The 25,648-nt window shown below is 35.6% G+C and overlaps 1 long non-coding RNA gene across 3 annotated transcripts in view; it reads right to left on the reverse strand.

Annotated features, from left to right (window-relative positions):
* Positions 1-4,311: 4,311 nt before the first annotated feature.
* The window catches only part of LOC112133161 (uncharacterized), a 44,600-nt gene continuing 23,263 nt past the window's right edge, over positions 4,312-25,648 (reverse strand). For 2 of the 3 annotated variants that reach the window (XR_010139769.1, XR_008524693.1), the window contains 4 exons: positions 23,758-23,812; positions 21,551-21,651; positions 20,837-20,978; positions 4,312-4,538 (listed from right to left, as the gene is read on the reverse strand). This is a non-coding gene — a long non-coding RNA (uncharacterized LOC112133161). The remainder of the gene's footprint in view (positions 4,539-20,836; positions 20,979-21,550; positions 21,652-23,757; positions 23,813-25,648) is intronic. The other variant, XR_008524692.2, reaches the window with a different exon arrangement.

Genomic DNA, 25,648 nt, shown 5'->3' on the forward strand with positions numbered 1-25,648 from the left:
CTTGGCCAATCCACCTATTATTAATTTAATCTAATCACAGGAGTGATATTTCATCATATTTCAGCTCCCACATATATGCTGGTACATATATTGGGTATGTATATCAGTAAGTAGGAATATTGAAGGACATCTTAGAATTCTACCTACCACACACTGCTGTGCAAAAAGTAAAATCAGGCTTTTGCATTTTACTTTTCAAATACCACATCAAGAACAAGTCAGAGGCTTTATTTCCCTTTCCTCCATCTTATTATCAAACTCTAAGATAAGGTGACATTTAGATGTCTCTGCTCTTAGGGGAAAATATTCTGTGACTATTCTATTCACTTCTTAGCTATTTAACATTTTGGGGGTCATGGTATTTTTTTTTTCTTTTGAGCTATTTTCTACTATCTTTGCTTATCTCCTCTGGCTCATTCCCAATTGCGCATTGCTGCTTTTCTTGGCTTTATTGCCATTTCCTTTGTTTTCTTCCTTTCTGAATAGTGTTTGTACAAGCAATACTTATGCCTATAAAGGAAACTTAAGTGTTTAGTGTTTTGCAGAACCAAATTGAGTTCATTAGATAAAATCACAAGCATGAAGTTGGTTCCATAGATTTTTCAGTTATTTGGGAAAATAAAACTACTGTAATGTGTAACAGAAGGCATCCTAAATGTATTTACAATGATTTTCATAATTATTATGTGATCTGAGCTGCATACAATTTACACTGTTCTTTTTAGGAATGTTTTTGAAAGGACTTAGCACACTGCAGCTTTCATGTAGCTCTGGGGATGTTCACAATGCTATATTATTGCTCAAGGATTACCTTTGTGGTACCCAAGAACACAGGATATAAATCTTTTTTAAGACTACTTGCTTGTATATTAGAAGTTTGTAAAGATATTGTTTTCAACTAATTCTAGAAGAGTAAAAACCTTGACAAGGTATAAAACCTGAGCTGGTTCTCAGGGTGTCTCCAGGAAATAAGATTAGATTCAAAATCTTTTGAATCTAATTTTTATGATTTTAACATAAAAATTCTTATTCCACACCTACTAAGATATTTGATAAAACACACACACACACACACACACACACACGCAGATTATTAAAAGAATATAAATCCTGGCTTTCATACCTATGAACATTGTTTTCTTTAGTGGTACCAATGACTGTTTCCTTTGACCAAAACTTCAGTTGGGCTCCTTTGAGTAAGCTTGACTAGACCAAACCTTGGGCTTCTCTCTCTCCTTGTAGAATCCTGCAAAGTCAGTGTAGGTGAAATCCACCCCTGTTGATATCTTATTGTCCTGGCCTGCCTTCAGCAAAAATTCTTATCAACCCCTTATGCCCGATGTTTCCTCTTGGTGATTTTCCATCCACTGACCCTCACCCTGCACCTTGCTTTTAAATCCCCACTGTCCTTGTTGGAGTTGGAATTAAGTCCAATCTATCTCCCATTGCAAGACTCCATTTCAGCAGTCTCTGTAGACATTGCCATGATCACCCTTGAATAAAGCTTGCCTTACCATCTTTAATGAGTGTCATGAATAATTTTTTCTTTAACAGTAGATACATAGATCTCTATCATTTTCAAATTGGTAATGACTTACTATTTGAAATGAGGAGACTGAGGCTATGAAACAACCAAACTAGAGGGTTGCAGTGCCAGAATCAAGCAGTTTAAAGAGGTCTTTACCCAGTTCAACCTTTTTCCATGGTTCCTCAAATCAGGTAGCTAAACCTGATTATATATCAGTCAATTTTATAAGTCAATTCACTAAGTGCAACAGGACTTCCCTTAAAAACCATCTAATTGTAGAATAAATAATCATTTCCTAATACATAATTAAAGTTGCTGCAAATAAAAGCAAATCTACCTATGACTATGGTTCCTTGGATATTTTGATTTTGAAAATACTAGTTGTAATGGAAAGCCAACAAATGTACAGTATTTTTTTTTTTTTTTTTTTTTTTTTTCGCTTCTGCTTGAGCTACTTAAAAGTTGTAAGGTCTTGGGCTGGACACGGTGGCTCATGCCTGTAATCCCAGCACTTTGGGAGCCCGCGGTGGGTGGATCACGAGGTCAGGAGTTTGAGACCAGTCTGGCCAACATGGTGAAACTCCGTCTCTGCTAAAAATACCAAAAATCAGCCGGGCGTGGTGGCATGTGCCTGTAATCCCAGCTACTCAGGAGGCTGAGGCAGGAGAATCACTTGAACCCGGGAGGCAGAGGTTGCAGTGAGCTGAGATCACGCCATTGCACTCCAGCCTAGATGACAGGGCAAGACTCCCTCTCAAAATAAATAATTAATTAATCAATCAATTAAATAAATAAATAAAAGTTGTAAGGTCTTTTCGCAGTCCCAGGTACTCTATTCACTGAGAGTCAGGCTTTCTTCAAAGCATTGGTTGATCTATGTACTCTTTCTGGCATGCACTTAGACAACTGATATTTAGTTGAATTCTAAAAGCATTCAGTTGGGGTCACTTAAATCTGAACTTTCAATGTGGCAGATGAGGTGGAGATTCAGAGGGATTAGTTCTTATTGTGATTTTTCCTAGGGAATTGCTTATATTTCTAATCATGATTTTTTCATCCATTTAGCTGGGGAAGAAATCCTAGACAAATTTTGACAAGTCTGTAAAGCGGTGGCAAAATATCTAAGAAATGCATACAATGTTTGAATATTTTAAGAGATTTATTTGAATCTGTAGTGGATAGAGATTTGGTGTTTTTTTCCTAGTAGAAAAAGTTTCTAACGCTTAGTAAGCACTCAGGACGTGTTGAATAAAATGATGTATTTGAATAAAATTCAACTATTTTTTACTACGAAATTTAATTTGGATGGTGAGATGCTTTGGATAAAGGAAAGTATATGGACTCAAAACAACTATTTAAATTCTTGTTTGGCTCCTTAGTAATTCTGTGTGTTCTTGGGCAAAACAATCACTCTCAGTATGCAGTTTTCTTTTAAATAAAAGGAAATATTTAAGTGTCTAAATTGATTGTGTTAAGCAAGAAAAGTGTCTGTAAAATACCCAGAATTTTGTTAATTTTTTTAAATTATAGGAATTTTATTAACAAAATTCTCTTCTGAGTCTGATATGTTTCATTTTTGTATAATTTCTAGGTTACTGATTCTAGGAATTTAAATTACATAAGCGCTATCTTTTAAATTTTTTTCTAGACTAAAATATGACAAACTAATTCATGATTGAGAAGAGTTGTCTTCTCTGTAATTCTGTAAGCACCTCATCTACCTGCCTAAAATAGCTGGAAGGGTACACATATATTTGAACATAGTTTTATGCATCTTTACCAGTACAATCTGTACTTGTTTAATTTCCAAGTTCAGGTTTTTATTACTGCTATCATAATTTAATTCCTGCTTCCACTCTTTTCAATCTCTAAGCAATATCTTAAATCCAAAAATAGAAAATATTTAAAGACTAAATATGGTGAGGACAATCATAGATATTTGACAGGAGCATAAAGACAAAGAATCATTGCCTTCTATCAATTTAATATGAACATTTCTATTCCACAAAATGAGAGTTCCTTTGCTAAGAGTTTAGGAGAAATATACTAATGTCATTAAAACTGTTAAATGATTTTAAATAGTTGTTTAATAATATATTAAAGTCCCCTTAAACATTGTTTTTAACTTGCTGGTCTGACTAGAAACCCACATCTGAAAAAGATACATTTGAAGCTGACAGTCATAATCATAGAAAAGAATTAGCTGAGCATCATTAGTCACCTAGCTCTATGTTAAAAGTTAGGGGAGATATAGAAGACAAATTTGGGTTCCATGCCATCAAATTTATAATAAATTAAAGAAACAAGACACATATGAATAAATGCTTAAATTGTAGAATTGTTTATAAATAAAAAGTTCTGTGCTAGCAATTTTATAATTTAGGCATGTAGAAAAGAGGAGATCTTGGATGTTTAGTGAAGAAGTTTAGGGAGCGAGATTTTTCCATGGAGGTCTCCAAGTTCTCAAGCCTAGATGGCTGGTGGACAGTAATGCCTGTGAAAAGAAATGAAGAAGGGATTTTTTTTTTCTTAACCTACCATACATATGGGGACGTTTTATCCAATGGAGAAAATACAACAGACAGGGACAAAGGTGTGAAGCTCAGTGAGAACTTCAAACTGAAGACTGAGACCTGGCAGTCATTACCAGAGTCTGAAAGATGAACATAAATGTACTTTCCAAAAAATAAATTGAATGTAATTTTTAAAATGTGAATTATACCACACTTCTTTTCTTCCATTTTAATTATAGAATTAAAATGTATTCAAACCATTTTGCTGTATTCTCTTAGACTTCTCCAGTTGCTATAACAAAACACCATAGACTGGGTGACTTCAACAACAGCCATTTATTTCTCACAGATCTGAAGGCTGGGAAGTCCAAGAATAAGGTGCCAGCCAATTTAGTTCTTGGTAAGGCTCTCTTTCTGGCTACAGACAGCCACATTCTACTGTCTTCTCACATGGCAGAGGGAGAGCTCTGGTTGCTTCCTCTTCTCAGGATACTACTCTGTTAAAAGATAAACGTAGGCACATTAAATTGTTAATGCATTTATTTGAGCATTCAACAATTCACAAATCAGGAATAACCAGTCAGCAGATGTTTCAGTGCTCCACTGAGGGGAGCAAGGAGAAAACTTTTCTAAGACGTTCATGGAGGCAAGACAAAGAAAGTCTATTTGATTGGCTAAAGCAGAAAGTTCCTAGTTAGAGGTTAGTTTGGTGCTTTCTGATTCATTAAGGTTAAGTTTTATTTTACTGTTTACATTGAGTTGGGCTTCAGTTTGCTTGCACAAGAAACCAAGGTGCTACAGGTTTCTCAGCCTAATAGCCTCCCAATTCATCTTTTTAATAAATTCTATTACAAGGGTCCTATCCTCATGACATTTAAACATAATTACTTCACAATGGTCCCATCTTTAAATTAATCACATTGGCAGTTAGGGTTTTAACATACAAATTTGGGGGTGACAGGACACAAACAGTCAGTCCGTAATGTGTATTGAAGAATGGTGGCCTCAGTATCTGTGTAACTTGAAAGGCTCCAATATTATGTAAGCATGTAATATTTGTGTATAATTATATAAGGATAAGGAAGACTCCAAAGCCTTCTGGGATAAGATATCATTTATAAACTTTGAGTCTGGAGATAATAGCTAAAAATGTCTAAAGTTTCTATTGCAGAGCCTATAGGCCCTCTTGTTAATGAAGTTTCCATAGTAGTATTTTTCTCTACCAAAGGTTAGGTCTTTTACTGATAGAATTGAATATATTAAGAGGCAAATAAGGCTGAAAGTACCTCCTCTACCACCTTATAATAAGCACACTGAAGTAAGACATTAAATGATCCTTTTCTGCTCAATGGCCTGGAAGCCAATGTCTTCAGTGGGTCCTGGTTCCGGAGGAGAAGTCAGAGCTACACTGGAAGAATATGCAAAACTTCCAAGTCAGGATGTACATACTGTGCAAATATGTCCAGCTAGACCTAACCCTGATTCATTAATTGCTTTTATTGAATGAAGCAAATTTTTTATTTGGATAATTTCATTTAAATTTTGTAATTAGGGCAAGGAGAGGATTAAGTAAATTGTACAAATATGAAAACTATAGCTTTAAAAATGGCTTCTGTGTTCTCAAATAATTTTAAGGGAAAAAAGTTTCTTCTAACATGACGCACATAGTTCCTTAAAAATAATGGGATATCTGTCAAACTGCAAATTGTTTTCTTGGCTGGAATTTATTGTTGGGGGCAATGCCCTTTTCATCTCTGCCAAGGAAAATATATTGAAATGAGTCCTTTTTTTCTTTTAAAGTTTGAGCTTGAAAAAATGACTTTAAAAATGAAACCATCCTAGAATGTGGTTTTTTAAAAAGCAATGGCTAGAAAGTACAGATTTAGAGAAGTGTAGAATTTATGCTGTGGTAATAGCCACCATTTTACAAATCTTGCCATTTACTTAGGTGAAGTTATGAATGTTATCTATTGTGGGTGTCTGAAGAATGTATGGTTAGATGCCAATAACCTCCTTTTGATTCCATTTAAATTATTCTTAGGATTACCCTAAACCAGTAGGAGAACAAAGAATTATGAGGCTAAGCTTAGAAATATCTAATAATAATGATTGTGAGAAATATATATCCTCAAATATATGAAGAAATACTTCACTGTCTTGGCTATATGAGAGAAAACAGGACATGGGATGAAGCCTGCAGGATATTTTTACGTGCCCTGCATTGCTACTGCCTTTGCATTTTTAAGGAAATGACCCTTAATTAAATGAGCTAAATTCAATAATAAGCATTTAGCTCAGAACAGACAGCTTGCAATCAATAAATATCATTTTTTTAATCTCACATTTATGTCACTTGGTCAACTCAGCCATTGTTTGTTTAAATATATAACGTAAAGATATTTGTACCACATTAAAGTTCATTTAATAATAAATTTTAGTTAAAATAATTAACAGTAAGCAACTCTAAGAAGATAACTTAAAATACAAGACATCTAAGGAAACCTTGCATCAGACTTAAAAGAATCAACATCAATTAAATGTATCAGAATACTCTGTAAATTCATGATTCAAGCAGCAATAATTCATAACAAAAATTGAATGTACTTTTAAAGAAATCTTTAGATTTGGTGCAGAATTCCCTCATATGAAGTGAAAGCTGTGCAGAAGATGAGCCAGATGAATAGATTCAAATTGCTGAAACACGGTCCTGACACACTCAGAGGGTCTTTTAACAAGTTATATTTTACTGTGACAGACAAGTCATTTTTCACACACATCAGAAACCATGGGGGCAGCAAGTATAGAGTAATATGTGACATATTCTTGATTAAGTTTGTCCTGTGCACATTTTTAACTCATTTGTGTAAGAGCAATGTTGGCTATATATTTTTTCCTTTCTATTGCTCATGCTTTTCGCAATCTGACAGTTGAGCTTGGCTATTTCATATATAGATACATTCTTCTTTGCTCATTATTTGAAGACAAATATCACAGCTCACACTTCAAATTTTTGAAATATTATCAATCATTTGTGCCTCCTTTCTTAATGCAAAAGTCATTTTTGGTACTTAATGGTAACATAAAAATTTTGTAACAGTCTTTAAAAATGATTTGTAAATTCATCACTCATTTTATGAAATTATGCCTCCTGCATAGTACCAAGGTGTTTACTCATTTTCCAAAATACCCTAAAGTGATACAGAGGAAAACAGACACAGTGACACAGGAGAGTCTGGAACCTTCCAGGGCTTGTGTGTTGTGGTCATTTGTCCCCTTAGAATACTACAGCAGAGGCCGGGCACTGTGGCTCACACCTGTAATCCCAGCACTTTGGGAGGCCGTGCGGGCAGATCATGAGGTCAGGAGTTTGAGACCAGCCTGGCCAACATGGTGAAACCCCGTCTCTACTAAAAATACAAAAATTAGCTGGGCGTGGTGGTGCATGCCTGTAATCCCAGCTACTGGGGAGGCTGAGGCAGGAGAATGGCTTGAACCTAGGAGGCGGGGGTTGCAGTGAGCCGAGATTACGCCATTGCACTCAAGCCTAGATGACAGAGTGAGACTCCGTCTAAAAAAAAGAGAGAGAAAAAAGGATACTACAGAAGCTTATTTTACATTTACTTTATTTACCTCTGTCAAATAAAGACTCTTGCTCTCTATTATAAAAGGACTCTTTCAGGTACATAGGGTGGCTTCTGAGCACCCATACATTGTCAGCAATTCCTTCAATAATTTTCTGGTAAAGAGACATTATCTCTGGGACGATAGGAGGCCTCCTTTGGTAATTCAGCTCAGGACTTCAGCTCCTAAGCATTACTTTTATTTCTACCAATTTAATAAATGCTACTTAAGTTATCCTCCTCTGAAAAACTTGGGACATTGAACTATAGGTCTTAGTCAGAATTGCATATAAAAAGGCATAATTCCTCAGGGTAGTTTTCTCTAGCAAATAATAGCGTAAATAGAAACAGTTTTTGGCCAGGCGCGGTAGCTCATGTCTGTAATCCCAACACTTTGGGAGGCTGAGGCGAGTGGATTACCTGAGGTCAGGAGTTCAAGACCAGCCTTGCCAACATAGTGAAATCCTGTCTCTACTAAAAATACAAAATTTAGCCAGGCGTGGTGGCAGGCACCTGTAATCCCAGCTACTCTGGAGGCTGAGGCAGGAGAACCACTTGAACCTGGGAGGTGGAGGTTGCAGTGAGCTGAGATCATGCCACCACACTTCAGCCTGGGAGACACAGCAAGACTCTGCCTCAAAAAAAAAAAAAAAAGAAAGAAAGAAAGAAATAGAAATAGGAATAAAAGCAGTTTTCAGAAATTGTGTCTGTTTATATTAACATAAAATAATTATAATAAATATTTATTATGTGTATAAAAATATTATGTATGTAAAAATAAATATTTATTATGTATATAAAAATAATTATTGTGTACGCAAAATAATAAATATTATGTTTGTAAAATAATAAATATTTATTATGTATGTAAAATAAATATTATGTATGTAAAATAATAAATATTTATCATGTATGTAAAATAATACGTTTTTGCATTTATAAGAGCTACTAATGACAGATTATATACAAAAAGACAGTTTTCTTGTTAAGAAATATGAGATAGATAAATTGTAGTTACATCAATAACACAAGTATAATTTTGGAGAAAAATCTATTAAGTTGTAATAAATGAATTGCAAACATTTTATACTAAACTGTATCAAAAAATGATATTAGTCAAAGGAACTACTGGTTTTCCCATTGACATGTAAAATGCTTGAAAGTTATTAATATCTTCCTCAAAACAAGAAAAAGCTGAACAAACTGAAAATTAACTTTTCTTAGATCTCAGAGAATTGAGATCATAAGACATGTTTAAGGAAATGGCCCTTCATTTCCTTAATGACCCTTCCACCACCTGGAATACTAGAGACAGGCAAATACAGACAATACTGATCAGCTCACTTGTGGCAGAAGCTGTGGGGGCCAGTAACTGGTAGAAACACTTAAACGGTAACTTCAGTTTAAAGCTGGGGGTTAATGGTGTGGACTAGCTTAATAGTGAAAAACTCCTGATGCCCCACTTTAAGATGGAATCTCACACCTTTGTGGATTTTCCCTTCAGGAACTGCATTGAGTTTCTATGGTAAAGATCAGAGGTGAGAAGAATAAGAAACCTTGTGTTTGGCCAGGAAGGGGAAAGAAGAATTTTGAAAGAAGGAGGGAGAGTTCACAAGAAAGGCCTACCAAAGGAATAAACCAGCAAAGGGAAAAAAAGGAAAGGAAAGGGAAAAAAAAAAAAAACTTTCCAGCAAAGGAAAAAATCTTCACTAGAGCCTTATTGGACTTGGGGGTAAGGTAAATTACCCACCTCCAGCTCCCTATAGCCTTTCTGTCTCACTTACAGGGAGGAATAAAAGGCTGAGAGTCAGGAGGATTGCTGGAGCCCAGGAAATGGAAACAATAGTAAACCAAGGTTATGCTACTGTGCTCCACCCTAGAATAAGGGCTATCTTGCCCATGGGACTTGACCAGTCTGATCTGAGTGCCTCATCCAAGGTCCCTGCTTAGCTGAACTCTCTTACAGCATAGCCTCAGATGCCCAACCAGGGCACTTCCCAGAGGCCATGGGCACAGCTCTTTTATGGGCAGATCCTGCCTAACCATCAGAGAACTTCTGCATACAGGCCCCCAACAGTGTGCACACACTTGCCTCCCCACACTGCTTTGCCAATTCACACTCTCCCACAACCTCCTTTGCAAGCACACATGTGGACCCTGCCACTATAGCCCCGATGAAGCACTTTTGCTAGCATTCCTCACTGAAGTATTGTTGCCAACAGACTTGGAACAGCATGGTCCCTCCAGGGCAGCAGGTGTTTAACCTTGAGGGGCCAGAGAACAAAGCCATGGGCCTCGTCCCAGCCCCCCAGTGTTAGAGAACACATGCCAGGAGTGCTGAGCTAAGCCTCGGCCCCTGAAATCATCCAGAAACAAAGCCAGTAAACTAAAACAAACTTACAGTGAAACCCTGAAGGACATCAAAGAATATAAAAGCAAAACCCCCATCAGAAGGAGAGCAACTTCAAAGATTACAGGAACATTAGCCTACACAGATGAGAAAGAAACAGTGCAAGGATTTTGGCTACTCTAAAAGTTAGGATGTCTTCTTACCTCCAAATGACAGCTCTAGCTCCCCAGCAATGGTTCTTAACCAGACTGAAATGACAGACATAGAATTAAGAATCTAGATGAGAAGGAAGATCATCAAGATTCAGGAGACAATTGAAACTCAATCTAAGAAATCCAGTAAAATAATTCAAAAGCTGAAAGACAAATAGCCATTTTAAGATAGAACCAAATGGATTGGATAAAGCTGAAAAATGCACTACAATAAGTTCATAATACAATCAAAAGTATTAAGAGCAGAATATACCAAGCTGAGGAAAGAATCTGAGAGCCAAAAATTGGTTCTTTGCATCAACTAAGTCAGACAAAAACTAAAGAAAAAAAAATTTTAAACATGAACAAAATCTCCAAGAAATATGGGATTATGTAAAGAGACCAAACATACAACTACTTGGCATCCCTAAAATAGAAGGAGAAAGAGCAAGGAATTTGGAAAATATATTTCAAGATATGCTTTTGTCTACGAAAATGTCCCCAACTTTGCTAGATGGGTCAACATTAAAATTCAGGAAATTCAGAAAACTGTTATGAGATATTATACAAGATGACCATCTCCAAGATACACAGTCATCATATTCTCCAAGGTCAATGCAATAGAAAAAAAATTAAAGGCAACTAGAGAGAAGGGGTAGGTCACCTACAAGGGAAACCTGTCAAATAAACAGCAGATCTTTCAGCAGAAACTTGACATGCCAGAAGAGATTGGGGCCCTATGTTCAGCATCTTTAAAGAATCTCCAACCAAGAATTTCATATCCAGCCAAATGAAGCTTCAAAACCAAAGGGAAAATAAAATCCTTTTCAGACAAGCAAATGCTAAGGCAATCTGTTATCAACAGACTTGCCTTACAAGAAGTCCTTATGGGAGTGCTGAACATGGAAACTAAAGACCATTACTGGTCACTACAAAAACACACTTATGTACATAAACCATTGATACTATAAAGCAACTACACAATCAAGTATATGTAACAATCAGCTAACGTGATGACAGGACCAAGTCCACACATATCTATATTAATCTTGAACATTAATGGGCTAAACACCCACTTAAAAGGCAAAGAGTGTAAAGTTGGATAAAGAGGCAAGACACATCTATTTGCTGTCTTCAAGAGACCCATCTCACATGCAATGACATCCATAGGTTCAAAGTAAAGGGATAGAGAAAGATCTATCAATCAAATGGAAAGCAAAAAAAAAAAAAAAAAAAAAAATTCAAAAGTTGCTCTGTTCTTTTATTTCAGACAAATTAGACTTTTAAAATTTTTTATGTCAGACAAAATAGACTTTGTAAACCAACAATGTCCAAAAATAACAAAAAGAGAAATTACATAATGATGAAGGGTTCAATTCAACAAGAAGACTTAATTATCCTAAATATATATGCACCCAATACTGGAGCACTCACATTCATAACACAAGTTCTTAGAGACCTAGGAAGAGACCTAGATAACCACACAATAATAGTGGGAGGCTTCAAACCCCACTGACAGCATTAGACAGATCATTGAGGAAGAAAACTAACAAAGATATTAACGACCTAAACTTGACAATGGAACAAATGGACCTAACAGACATCTATAGAACACTCCACCCAACAAAATAGAATACACATTTTCTCATCTGCACATGGCACATACTCTAAAATTGAGAACACACTGTACCATAAAGCATTTTTTCAAAAAATTCAAAACAAAACAAAATCTAACCAACCATACTATCAGGCCAGAGTGCAATACAAATAGAAATCAATACCAAGATTTCTCAAAACCATACAATTACATGGAAATTAAACAACTGGAACCTGAGTGACTTTTGGGTAAGCAATAAAATGAAGGGAGAAATCAAAACAAAATCTTTGAAACTAATGAAAATGAAGATACAGTATACCAGAATCTCTGGGACAAAACTCAGGCAGTCTTAAGGGGAAAGTTCATAATATTACATGCCCAAATCAGAAAGTTAGAAAGATCTCAAATTAACAAACTAACATTACAATTACAGAAACTAGAAAAACAAGAGCAAACCAAAACCAAAGCTAGCAGAAGAAAATAAATCACCCAAATCAGTCAAACTGAACTAAATGCAGACACAAAAAATTACACAAATGATTAATGAAATCAAAAGCTAATTATTTGAAAGAATAAATAAGATTGCTAGATCACTAGCTAGACTAACAAAAAAAACAGATAGAAGATCCAAATAAACACAATCAGAAATGACAAAGGTGTGTTACCACCAACCACACAGAAATACAAAAAGCCCTCAGAGACTATTATGAACACATCTTTGCAAACACACTAGAAAACCTGGAAGAAATGGATAAATTTCAGGAAGCATACAACCTTCCAAGATTGAACCAGAAAGAAACTGAAATTCTGAACAGAACAATATGAGATCCAAAATTGAATTCATAATAAAAAAAACCCACCAAACAAAAAATGCCCTATCCAGACAGCTTCATAGCTGAATTCTACCACAAACAAAAGAAAACCTGGTTATCAATCCTCTAAAATTATTTTAAAACATTGAGGAGAAGGAACTATTCTCTAACTCATTCTATGAGGCCTGCATTGTTCTGATACCAAAACCTGGAAATAGGAAATAATGGAAAAAGAAAAATCCAGGCCAATATCCTTGATGAACATAGATGCAAAATTCCTCAACAAAATATTAGCAAACCAAAACCAGAAGCATATCCAAATAATTCACCATGATCAAGGAAGCTTTGTCCCTTGGATGCAAGATTGGTTCAACATATGCAAATCAATAAATGTAATTCATCACGTAAATGAAACTAAAATCAAGACAACATGATGATCTCAATAGACCCAGATAAAGCTTTTGATAAAATTCAACATCCCTTCATATTGAAAACCCTCAACAAACTAGGCATTAAAGCAACATCAAAATAATAGGAGCCATCAATAAAAAATAAAACAAAACAACCACAGCCAATATCAGAGTGAATGGGCAAAAGTTGGAAGCAATCCCCTTGAAAACTAGAACAAGACGAGGATGCCCACTCACCACTCCTATTCAATATAGTACTGGAAATCCTAGCCAGAGCAATCAGGTAAGAAGAGAAAGAAATAAAAGGCATCCAAATAGAAAGAGAGAAAGTCAAACTAGCCTTGTTTGCAGAGGATATAATTCTATACCTAGATAACCCCACAGTCTCTGCCCGAAGGCCCATACCTCTGATACAAACAATTTCAGCAAAGTTTCAGGATACAAAGTCAATGTACAAAAAGTTGGTAGCACTTCTGTATACCAAAATGTCCAAGTTGCAAGCCAAATCAAGAATGCAATCCCATTTATGATAGTTACAAAAAGAATAAAATACCTATGAATACATGTAACCAGAGAGGTAAAAGATCACTACAATGAGAATTTCATAACACTGCTCAAAGAAATCAGGGATGACACATACAGAAAAACATTCCATGCTCATGAATAGGAAGAATCAATATTCTTAAAATGTCATACTGATCAAGGCAATTTACAGATTGAATGGTATTCTTATCAAACTGCCAATGACATTTTTCATAGAATTAGAAAAAAATTTATTCTAAAATTTCATACGGAACCAAGGAAAGAGCCCAGATAGCCAAAGCATCCTAAGCAAAAAGAATAAAGACAGAGGCATCACACTACCCTACTTCAAACTATATTAGAATGCTACAGTAACCAAAACAACATGGTACTGGTACAAAAACAGGCACAGAGAGAATTAAGAATGAGGAAATAAAGCCACCCACCTACAGCCATCTGATCTTTGACAAATTCAACAATGAAAAACAATGAAGAAAAGACTCCGTATTCAATAAAGGGTGCTGTGATAACTGGCTAGACATATGCAGAAGATTGAAACTGGAGTCCTTCCTTATACCATGTTTAAAAAAGTCAAGACAGATTAAAGATTTAAATGTAAAACTAAAACTATAAATCCCCAAAAAAAACTAGGAAATACCATCCTTGACATTGGCCCTGGCAAAGATTTCATGACAAAGACTCCAAAAGCAATTGCAACAAAAACAAAATTGACAAGTGAAACCTAATTAAACTAAAGAGCTTCTGAACACTGAAAGAAGCAATTGGCTAGTAAATAGAAATCCTATATTATGGGAGAAAATATTTGCAAACTACGCATTCCACAAAGGTGTAATATCCAGAATCTGTAAGGAACTTAAATCAACAAGCAAAACACAAACCTATTAAAAAATGAGCAAGGAACACGAACAGACATTCATGCAGCCAATAAGCATATGAAAAAATGCACAACATCCCTAATCATTAGAAAATGCAAATAAAAACTATAATTAGATGCCATTTCACATCAGTTATAATGGCTATTATTAAAAAGTAAAAAAATAACAGGCTGGCAAGGTTGCAGAGAAAAGGGACCACTTATACACTGCTGATGGGAATGTAAATTAGTTCAGCCACTGTAGAAACCAGTTTGGAGATTTCTCAAAGAACTCAAAACAGAACTACCATTTGACACAGCAATCCCATTACTGAGTGTATACCCAAAGGGATACAAATTGTTCAACCATAAAGACACATGCATTTGCATGTTCATTGCAGCATTATTCACAATAACAAAGACATGAAATCAACATAAATCCCCATCAATAGTGGACTGGGTAAAGAAAATGTGATATGTATATATATATATCTATCTCACAGTTATTCATATATATATAATGGAATACTAGGCAGTGATAAATAAGAAAGAAATTGTATTCTTTGAAGCAATATGAATGCCACTGGAGGCCATCTTCCTCAACAAATTAATGCAGGAAAAGAAAACCAAATACCCCATGTTCTATAATCAGTGGGAGCTAAACACTGAGTACATGTGGACACAAAGAAACAATAGACACTGGGTCTTCTTGAGTGTGAGAGTAGAAGAAGGGTGAGGATAAAAAAATACCGATTAGGTAATATGCTCACGTCCTGGTTGATGAAATAATTTGTACACCATACTCCAGTGACACACAATTTACCCATGCAAGAAATCTGCACAAGTACCCCCTGAATCTAAAATAATAGTTGGAAGGAAATAAAAACGTTTTACATGGATTTTCAATTGTGAGGCTGGTGGTCTGGGAGGCTGGTGGTTGGTTCTTCTAAACTCCTATTCATCATGGGTTAACTGCAGTTATTTTGATGTTTGAGTAGTAATGGATAAAATAAAAGATGTAATAAAATAAACACAGAGAATATTCTGTTCTTACGTTTTCCACCTGTCCAACTTGTTGAGTTTCCAGATTGAACCCATATATTTAAAGTAGTACCATAGGTATAATCTTCATTGTTAACTGTGTAAAAGTGTTACAGGAAAGAGGCCCCAATCCAGACCCCAAGAGAGGGTTCTTGGATCTCACACAAAAAAGAATTCAGGGTGAGTCCACAGAGTAAAGTGAAAGCAAGTTTATTAACAAAGTAAAGGAAAAAAAAGAAAGGAATAAAAGAATGGCTACTCCATAGACAGAGCAGCCCCAAGGGCTACTGGTTGCCCATTTTTATGGTTATTTCTTGATGATATGCTAAACAAGGGGTGGATTATTCATACCTCCCCTTTTTAGACCATATGGAGTAACTTCCTGACATTGCCATGGCATTTATACACTGTTGTGGTCCTGGTGGGAGTGTAGCAGTGAGGATGACCAGAGGTCACTCCCATGGCCATCTTGGTTTTGGTGGGTTTTGGCCAGCTTCTTTATTGCAATCTATTTTATCAGCAAGGTCTTTATGACCTGTATCTTGTGCTGACCTCCTATTTCATCCTGTGACTTCGAATGCCTTAACCATCTGGGAATGCAGCCCAATACGTCTCAGCCTCATTTTACCCAGCTCCTATTTAAGATGAAGTTGCTCTAGTTCACAAAACTGACAAAACTCCTCTGACAAAACTGCCAGAAAATGAAATTTTTTAGGGGTTTACTTAGTATCTTGAATGATAAAACACACCAAAATGAATTTAGACCTCATTCTCCTTTCTTATTCTAATATGTTAAAGCATCTTCCCTGTGATTCAACTAATAAATGTTTTGAACTTCAAAAATCCAAAGATGAGTTCTTTGGCAATAAAGCGGAACTTGTTAATTTATAGCTGATGTGTCTTAATGAATAAAACTCTGATTTATGAAATTTGAAAATATGTTTAAAGATAATTATTGTAATTTTTATAGTTTTTTATTAAATTAGTATATTATATTATACTGTAAAATAGAATATATAAAAGTCCACTCTTATTATTTGTGATACTAATGTTCTATAAAATTACTACAAACACTGGATTAACAAACACTGAGCCTCTACTCCTAAGGGAAATACAGGGTTAAGTACCTATGAACCTATGGTCACATTTTTGTCACTTAGTCAGTACATAACTCTATTTTATGTATTCTTCTGTTTAAAGACACATTTTAAAATATATATATTATTAATTTATTAACATTGAACTCACAGCCAACAACATTTCAACTCATGCCTGAATGAACTCTATCTAACATGCATTTTTTCCCTAAATTACGTCACAGCCTCCTTGCACCTAGGAAACACTAGACAGCACTTCAACACTACAACTGAGGGCTATTAAAGAAGCGAAATCATCAACAACCAAAGCACAGAGATGAGAAAAAGAGGGCATTAGTTTATACTGATGAGAGCTAAAACAAAAAGGCAGAGCATCGCCTTGTTCAATCTCAGCTGCACATCGGGCAACTCAACATTTTCTTTGCTCTGTGCATGTCCACAAATGTTTAAAAAAGAGTCGCAAGTATTGATTTCGGTGTTACAAGTAAATTTTAGTGAGTTGGCAAAATTGCAGATATGGAATCTATGAATAATGAAGATTGAAGATTGTGCGTATACATATATGTATATGTGTGTATATATATGTGTGTAAATAAACATATGTGTCGAATAAATATTCTGCAGGAGATGTTTATAAGATTCTTTGGCTTTGTGAGTTCTTTTATCTTTTTTTTTTTTTTAAACGAAATATCTTAGTGAATGGCCTTTCCATTTTTCCAATGACCCACATTGGTAACCAGGAATGATCTTTGAGTTTATCCACATTATTGGATGCAACTAATCATGATGTGTTTGTTAAAAATTTTTTTGATTGTGTGTCAGAAAATAGCAAAAAGTAGTCTAAGTATGGAGTGTAATTTATAATAAAGACTCAAGCATCACTCATGGAAATCAAAGTAAAAATCAAGTGGGCATCTATATTGAACTGAAACCAAGTATTTCAGTATTTTCAGGTTCTTTTTCTACTTTTCTTGTTTCTATTTGTCTGCAATTCTTATCATTCATGACTCTCATTAGATTACTTTTCTCCACAGTGAACATAACAGACTATAGCCACCCATGTTTGGTAAATGAACAAAATTTGTAAGAGAATAGAGATAACATTGTTCCCACCCCACCCCCCAACAGGTCAGCTTCACAAATTCATGGAGTATATATTTCATTGGTTATCGGAAAGTGTTGAACAACTGCTGAGTCAATTTTCTGGAACTGAGTATTCTTAAACAGGATAAATTTTTATTCTACTAATATTAAATGAATAAGTTTTTGTTGCTAACCATATTAATGTCCCAGCTATTACCCTGAAATAATTTATGGAGCAGTCACAAAGGCAGTGTTTAAATATGCTGTAAGATACAAGGATAATTCTGCTATTAAACATTGATCAATCACATCTGTTATATATATACCCATCACATCTGAAATTTTTTGAATTATGAGAGGTTGTACTATAAATCTGAAATTAAAACAACAACAACTTTATTAGCTCAGATGCATTTTCATTACAAAAATGTAACTCATTGAGAATAATGCTTTTTTCTTCCTACTTAAACTGGAAAAGTTAGAAAGTATAATTATCCAAGCTCTTTATTTCAAGAAGTATCATTATTATTATTATTATTATTTTTTTTTTTTTTTTTTTGAGACAGAGTCTCGCTCTGTCACCCAGGCGGGAGTGCAGTGGCGTGATTTCGGCTCACTGCAAGCTCTGCCTCCCGGGTTCATGCCATTCTTCCGCCTCAGCCTTCCAAGTAGCTGGGACTACAATTAGCCTGCCACCACGCCCGGCTAATGTTTTGTATTTTTAGTGGAGACGGGGTTTCACCGTGTTAGCCAGGATGGTCTCTGTCTCCTGACCTCGTGATCCGCCCGCCTCGGCCTCCCAAAGTGCTGGGATTACAGGCATGAGCCACCGTGCCCAGCCAAGAATTATCATTTTTTTTATAATCACCTTTGATTAGAATATACTTTCATTTGGGCACACAAACCTAAAATTATATATGGTAAAGTTCTGAACCGAAAAAGAGTAAAGCTGTTTGTATAATCTTAATAGTAGCATTATCATCTATTAAAATTATATCAAGATTTAGAATTTGTTAGACAATTAATTATAGAAGACTTCGCATATTAGTAGATGAGTGTATGTACTTTTCTCAAATTTTTTACCTTTTGGTAAACCATGTGTATAATTCAGTTTGTGCATTACATGTGTTCAATTACATATATACCAGGCTGGCTTCTATTAACACAAGGCCTCCTCTTATGAATTATGCTCCCAAACCACAGTAGTTATACTGACAAAAAAAAAAAAAAAAAAAACCGTCAACCCTGTAAAATATTTTTAAAAGTTTATTCTGAGCTAGATATGAGTAACAACTGCCCAAGGCACAGTCTCAAGAAGTCCTGAGAAGCTGTGCTCAAGGCGATTGGGTTACAGCTTGGTTTCCTACATTTTAGGGAGACATAAGACATCAACTAATACATTTGAGGTATACATCGGTTCAGCCTGGAAAGATGGGACAACTCAAAACAGGGGCATGGTGAGGGTTACAGCTCATAGATGGATTTAAAGATTTTCTGATTGGCAATTGGTTGAAAGAGCTAACTTATTATCTAAAAACCTGGAATCAACAGAAAGGAGTGTCTTGGTTAAGACAAGGGATTGTGGAGACCAAGGTTCTTATTACGTAGATGAGTCTCTGAGGTGGCCTACCCTTAGAGACAAGAGATGGCAAATATTTCCTATTCAGACCTTTAAAAGTTGCTAGACTTTTAGTTAATGTCTTCAGGGTTGGGAGGGACTGGAAGGGGGAAAGAGCTAGTTATGTTAATAAAGATTCTTTACAGATACAAATTTTCCCCCATGAAAGATTGCTTTGCAGGCCATTTTAAAATATGAAAAACTGACATATTTGGGGGTAAAATATTTTGATTTCTTTATCTGTCATGTGATATTATACTAGAGTCTGGCTGGAGTTTGGTGTCTTATGGTTACAAAGAGTCTGTTTTGTCACTCTTATTATGACCTCTGTTTTAATGTTAATGCTGGTCAACTGTGCCTCAACTCCAAAGGGAGGAAAGTATAATGAGGCATGGCCTATCTCCTCCTTTCTGTCATAGCCTGATGTAGTTTTTCAGGTTTCTTTGTGTCCCCTTGGCTGAGAGCGGAGTCCATTCAGTCAGCTGGGGGAATTTAGACTTTTACTTTTGGTTTACAGGTTTGGTTAAGGGAAACAAAGTAAGATTTAATGTTAACATAATTAAAATGTGAGTATATTTCTTTGTATACGTATAAACAAAAGGTACCAAATAGTAAACTAGTTAATTAACATCCATACAACTGACCACTTATTTTATTTACATACATAAAAAATTGGTTAGAAAAAGAAATTCAAATCAATAGTCATCCGTATGTATAATTTATTATACTATAGTTCCCCCCACTAGCTATTCACCTCAATTCTTAAAATTTAGTACTAATGTTTATGATGGAGGTTTACAGGTCATAACAACTAGCCTTTTGCTACCACTCATAAAAATAAACCCCTCAGAATCTATGCATTGTCTTTCTTTACAGTAGTGTATAATGTGGTTGGGGTTTTCATAACATTTATGCCATAGGGCCATATGTTGTTTTGAAATTAATCTTCCTTGGGGTGATTCATGTCAGTCATTTTAAGTACAAGCATCAAGTTCTGATGGTACTCAGGAAAGATTTCTACCAAATGTCAACTTAAGCACTATCTGCAAGTGCCAGAAATTTTCCCAAGAACATTTTTGTTGTGAATTGAAATTCTGAACCCAGAGACTAGATTTTAAATGCAGGGAAAAACAGATAAGAGAGAGGAAGAGCAAATAATTCTCCCTGACAAGCACTTAATTAGCATCTTAATAGGGGGTCTACACTCCTGAGAAGTTGTGCTGATGCATGCCCTATCTTAAAAGGGCACCATGCTAGAGTTTCTTTTCTCTTTTGTAAGAGGCTCTTGGTTGTTTTTCTGCAATAGCAACTGAATGCTGAAGTAATATTTAGGTAATATCCTGAGAGATAAATCTCCTTTGCTGCTCAAAAGGCACTGGAATCATTAGAAACAACTGTCAGGATAAGTGGAGAATTAAGTGAAGTAAACCTATTGGGAAGGGTTTGTTATTACTCTGTTTTAGATCTATATTTTCCTTGTCTTGGTATTTGTGTCTTATTCTAGGTGAATAACAACATCAAGAAGAAAATGGAAGCTATCAGAAAAGCCTCTACCATCCCCACCACATCTACCTGTCTACCTGTGTGTGTTCCTGGACTGCAGCTTCTCTCATGAAAGAACTCTCCATGCATCTGGCTTAAGGTCATCCCATCCCTGATCTCCACTTAAGGTAATTGCTCCAGCAATTATCCTTCCCTCTTGCATCATTGATTTTTTGTTTCCTAAGAAATCACACCATCAGCATACAAATATACTGTTATTTCTCCCATCTTAAAACAAAGAGCAGAAAGACTCCTCAAAAACCTTTGTTTCCACTTTCTCTTCTAGTTTGTGCACCATTTCTCTACTAATAATTGGAGCAAAACTCCTTGAAAGAGTTCCGCATACTTCCTATATTTCCCAATGTCCTCCTCCTATTTTCTCTCAAACACTTTTTATTCATTTCTTTGGTCCCCACTTCTCCCTCAGAACTATTCTTATCAAGGTTATGATAACCTCCACGTTGTTAAATCCTATAGTGATTTCTCAATGCTCAATTTTCTTGACCTGTCAACACAAGTTAACAGAATTAGATTTCTCCTCCCTTTAACACTTGCTTCATTTGGCATCCAGGACATGACATTCACCTGGTTATGCCTTGTAAGTCCCTTTGCTGTTTTCTCCTTTTCTCTCAGGCATCTTAGTGTCAAAAGCCTCTTCTCTCTATTTTTACTTATTCCTTTGGTAATCTTATCCAGTCTCATGATTCAAAATATCATGTATATGCTGAAGGCTTTAAGGTTAATATCTCTACCTTAAATCTCTCCACTGAATTTCGAGTCATCTGCCTACTTTGAATGGTCAATAAGCATCGCACATCTTGGGAGGATTCCTTGAGCCCAGGAGTTTCAGACCCTGAAAAAAAAAAAAAAAAAAAGAAGGGGAGGGCATCTCAAGTTGACCGTGACCACACTTAGTTCTTAATGTCTCCCAGAAAACCTGTCTTTCCTGTAGTTTTCCTCATCAAAATTTATGGAAACTCCATACCTTCAGTTGCCAAGGACCAAAATGGTTGGTATTATCTTTGATTTTTCTGTCTTTTTCACCCCACATTTGAGGCAAATTCTGTTGATTATATGATCACAATATATCTGTGAATCAAATACGTCTCATCTCCTTACCTACTACCACCAGTGTCTAATAACCCATTTCATGACTGTATTATTCTAATAGTCTTTTCATTGTCCTTCTTGCTTCTACCTTTGACCTCCACCCTACTTCAAGCCCTGTAGTTTATTCTCAAGAAAGCACCCAGGAATCCTGTAAAAAAAAAAAAATAAGTCCAATTATGTCATTCTAATGCTAAAAAGTCCATAAAGGCTTCTCATTTCAGTTGGAGTAAATGCTGAAGTCTTTAACATAACATATTAGACCCCATAGGACTCTCCTCTCATTTCTGCAACATCTTCTGCTATTATTTTTTTTCTCTTGTTCACTGTGCTTCAGCCATGCAGGTCTCCTCACTGTTACTTTATGCACCCTCCTGCAACAGAGCATTGGCTCTTGGTATTCCTTTTGCCGACAAGGCTCTTCACTTAGAGGTTCACGTGCTCAGCTCCCTTACTTCAGTCATGTCTCTAGGGTCACCTGCTCAAGAAAACCTTGACTGAACACTCTATTTAAGCTTTTACTATTCCCCAACTCCCTCTGCTAAGCTCCCTATTCTCCCTCGTTGCTCTATTTTTCTCTTTAGCATTTGCCACCATATTTACTTATTTATCTTGGTTATTGTCTACACTAGAATGTAATGGAGAATGGAAATGTTTCTGTTTTCTACGCTGCTTGACACATTGTGGTCAATTAATTTTTTAAAATAAAAAAGTAATACTTATTATTGCTATTTATTGGGTTTGCACACAATATGAAGGAAATGATAGCTCAGTCTATCAGTAGCATGTTTACAATCAGGTAAGTTTGCTTGCTCATAGTCTCTAAGTCAGAACCCTTGTGCTATAGATTGAATGTGTCTCTCAAATTTCATATGCTAAAAATGTAATCCTCAAATTCGTATGTTCACTAGTGGTGGAATATTTAAGAGGTAATCAGGATTAGATAAGGTGATTGGTGTGATGGGACCAGTGGCTTTATAAGTAAAGGAAGACAGACCTGAGCTGGCATACATGCTCTTGCCCTCTCACCACATGATGCCCTCTGCTATGGCTTGCTGCAGCAAAAGGGCTCTCATCAGATGCAGACCTGTCAAACTTGGGCTTCCCTACCTCCAGAATTGTGAGCTAAATAAAATTGTATTCTTTGTAACATACCCAGTCAGCAGTATTCAGTTATAGCAACAGAAAATGGACTAAGACACCTGGGTTTATATATATAAAAATATATTAACTGGTATGTTATTTTAATTGGTATTGTTATATTTTAGTGGCATTATTAAGATATAATTAGGCAAATGGTGGCAATTGAAAATAGCCTATAGGAAAGGAAAATAGCTCAGAGAAGTCTGAAAATATGAGGTATGCAAAATGTGTTAGGCTCAGAGAGACAAGAGTATGTGACTGAAGTCATCTTCCTCGCACCCATGCCTGGGGCAATTGTTTTTGTTTTTGGATTTTTTTTGAAACAGGGTCTCACTCTATCACCCTGCTGGCTAGAGCACAGTGGCACGATCATAGCTCCCCTTAATCTTAACCTCCTGGGCTTAGGTGATCTACCCACCTCAGCATTCTGAGTAGCTGTGACTACAGATGCACACCACCATGCCCGTCTAATTTTTTATGTTTTTATTAGAGATGGAGTGTTGCCATGTTGCCCAGGCTGTTCTCAAATTCCTTGGCTCAAGCAGTCTGTCCACCTCAGCCTCCCAAAGTGCTGGGATTACAGGCGTGAGCCACCGCACCCAGCCAGGCAATTGTTTCAAAGCATTTTGTTCTTTTTACCCCTCCCTGTAGTTTCCAGACTGATAAATTAACTACATAATTTATAAATTTATAATAACTGATAAATTACCTAAAATGTTACCACAGGTTGCACAATGTGACCCTCACTCATTATCTTCATATTCCTGAAATCAGTGATACAAAGAACAATGTATAGCCAATTAATAGCTTATGTTATTTTAATGTAAACACTTGGTATAAAAACTTAAAAACTGCCCCTTTTTTTCCCATTTAAAACCCACTCACAATTTAGTGAAGAGAATGGATTAATCCAAAAGAATGAATCTTCTCAAGAAGAAACTTTGTCAGCACTCAAAAGAAACAACATTTTTTATATGTAGTTTTCAGAATTGTTTGTGGTAATTAAAAAAAAAATCATTGAAGAATTTTGTTATGGTTTTCTACAGTTTTATAAACAAATGGTGTGTCTCATATATAAACCAATCTTTTCGTATTTAAGTCAGTGTAATCTCAATGTCCTAGCCTTGTGTATTGTAGCCACTCATGAATATTTGTTGAATTAATAAATAAAGATTAATACCTAACCTCAAAATATGAATCTAAGGAAGTAGGCATTCATATAAGTACAGCTAATATTTAGCTAAGAAACTTGTGTAAAATTAACATCACTGATAATCTTTGTGAGGTTAAGTATACACGTGTGTTAAAGAGAAGAAGCATATTTTTAAGCCAAGTTACAGAACAGATATTCAAATAGAGAATGTTTTCTGAGTTTTTGTGAGCACATGAAATTATCAACCTGCAAAATGCCTTACTTACAACTATAGACCGTATTAGGGCTTTCACTGATACCGACGTTTACTTTTAGGATTTCTCAGATTCTGTAGTCAAGTTTTAAAAGTTACTTTTGCAGCACAGTTAGACTTAACTTTGAATCGTATCTACCTGTCATCACTAAAGCAAAAAACAGCTATAAGAATAAGAGGAAAATAAAGGTTCTCACTGTGAAACTGGATGACAGGCACCTACTTAAACAAGACAAAAAAAAATTGACCTTTGGATTTTTTTCACTAAAATAAAAATCCATGAATTATACCACAGCAGGAAAAAAATGGAAAGTTCTCATAAGGCAGAAAAATGGCCACCAATTTCAAATGAGGAAAAAAGTGTCCTGTTTCATAGTAATTTAATTATTTAAAGAGAATATCTCAAAAAGATTTTATAGATATATAGGCTAAAAAACTAAAACTCCAACGATTCACTTTGGGCGTTTTTGTTTCACTCTTATATTTGTTCTTCAAAGGAAAAAAAACAAACAAGAAGCAACCTCAAGAAAGATATTATCTATGTACCGTGTAATATAGTCCTTCCACAAATATGTGTAGATTACCTAAAATATGGCAGGCACAAGTACTTATTAAAAGCCTACTATTTGCTAAGTTGTGAACTAGATGCTGAAAATATAAGTACACACAAGACCAGTCCCTTATCTCAAGGAGTTTATAGTACGCAGATGCCCACGTGGACACAAGATACAGAGATACAAGATACAGCATGTGCACTTGCACTTCCTGTCCTTAAGGAATCACCTTGAAAGGGTACCAGAAAGCTTTTAAAATGGTTCTCTTTAGAATCCTAAGCACATATTGTAATATTCCAAATGGAAGCATATGACAACTTCTCTATATTTCTCCTCTTTGCCTCAACTAAAACCTGGCTGGTCTTCAAATACCAAATACCTTCAAATAGTCCTTTCGAGAACAAGCTTATTCATTGTCCCACACCCCAAATTCCTAAAGCAATTGCAACATTCTCTCAATTTCTCTTTGCCAGTTCTAGATCATTATTTTTCTATATTTATGCAAGAAAAACCCCTTCATCCTTTAAAACTTACAGCATCCAAATTTGGTACCCTCTAAATTTTCTCCTTTCTGACATGTTTCTGATAATTCAATCTTCCCCCATATCCATTGAGGAGTTTGGCCCATGCTTTACATTGT

Source organism: Pongo abelii, chromosome 3 (genome assembly GCF_028885655.2).
Source record: "Pongo abelii isolate AG06213 chromosome 3, NHGRI_mPonAbe1-v2.0_pri, whole genome shotgun sequence".
Taxonomy (NCBI): Eukaryota; Metazoa; Chordata; class Mammalia; order Primates; family Hominidae; genus Pongo; species Pongo abelii.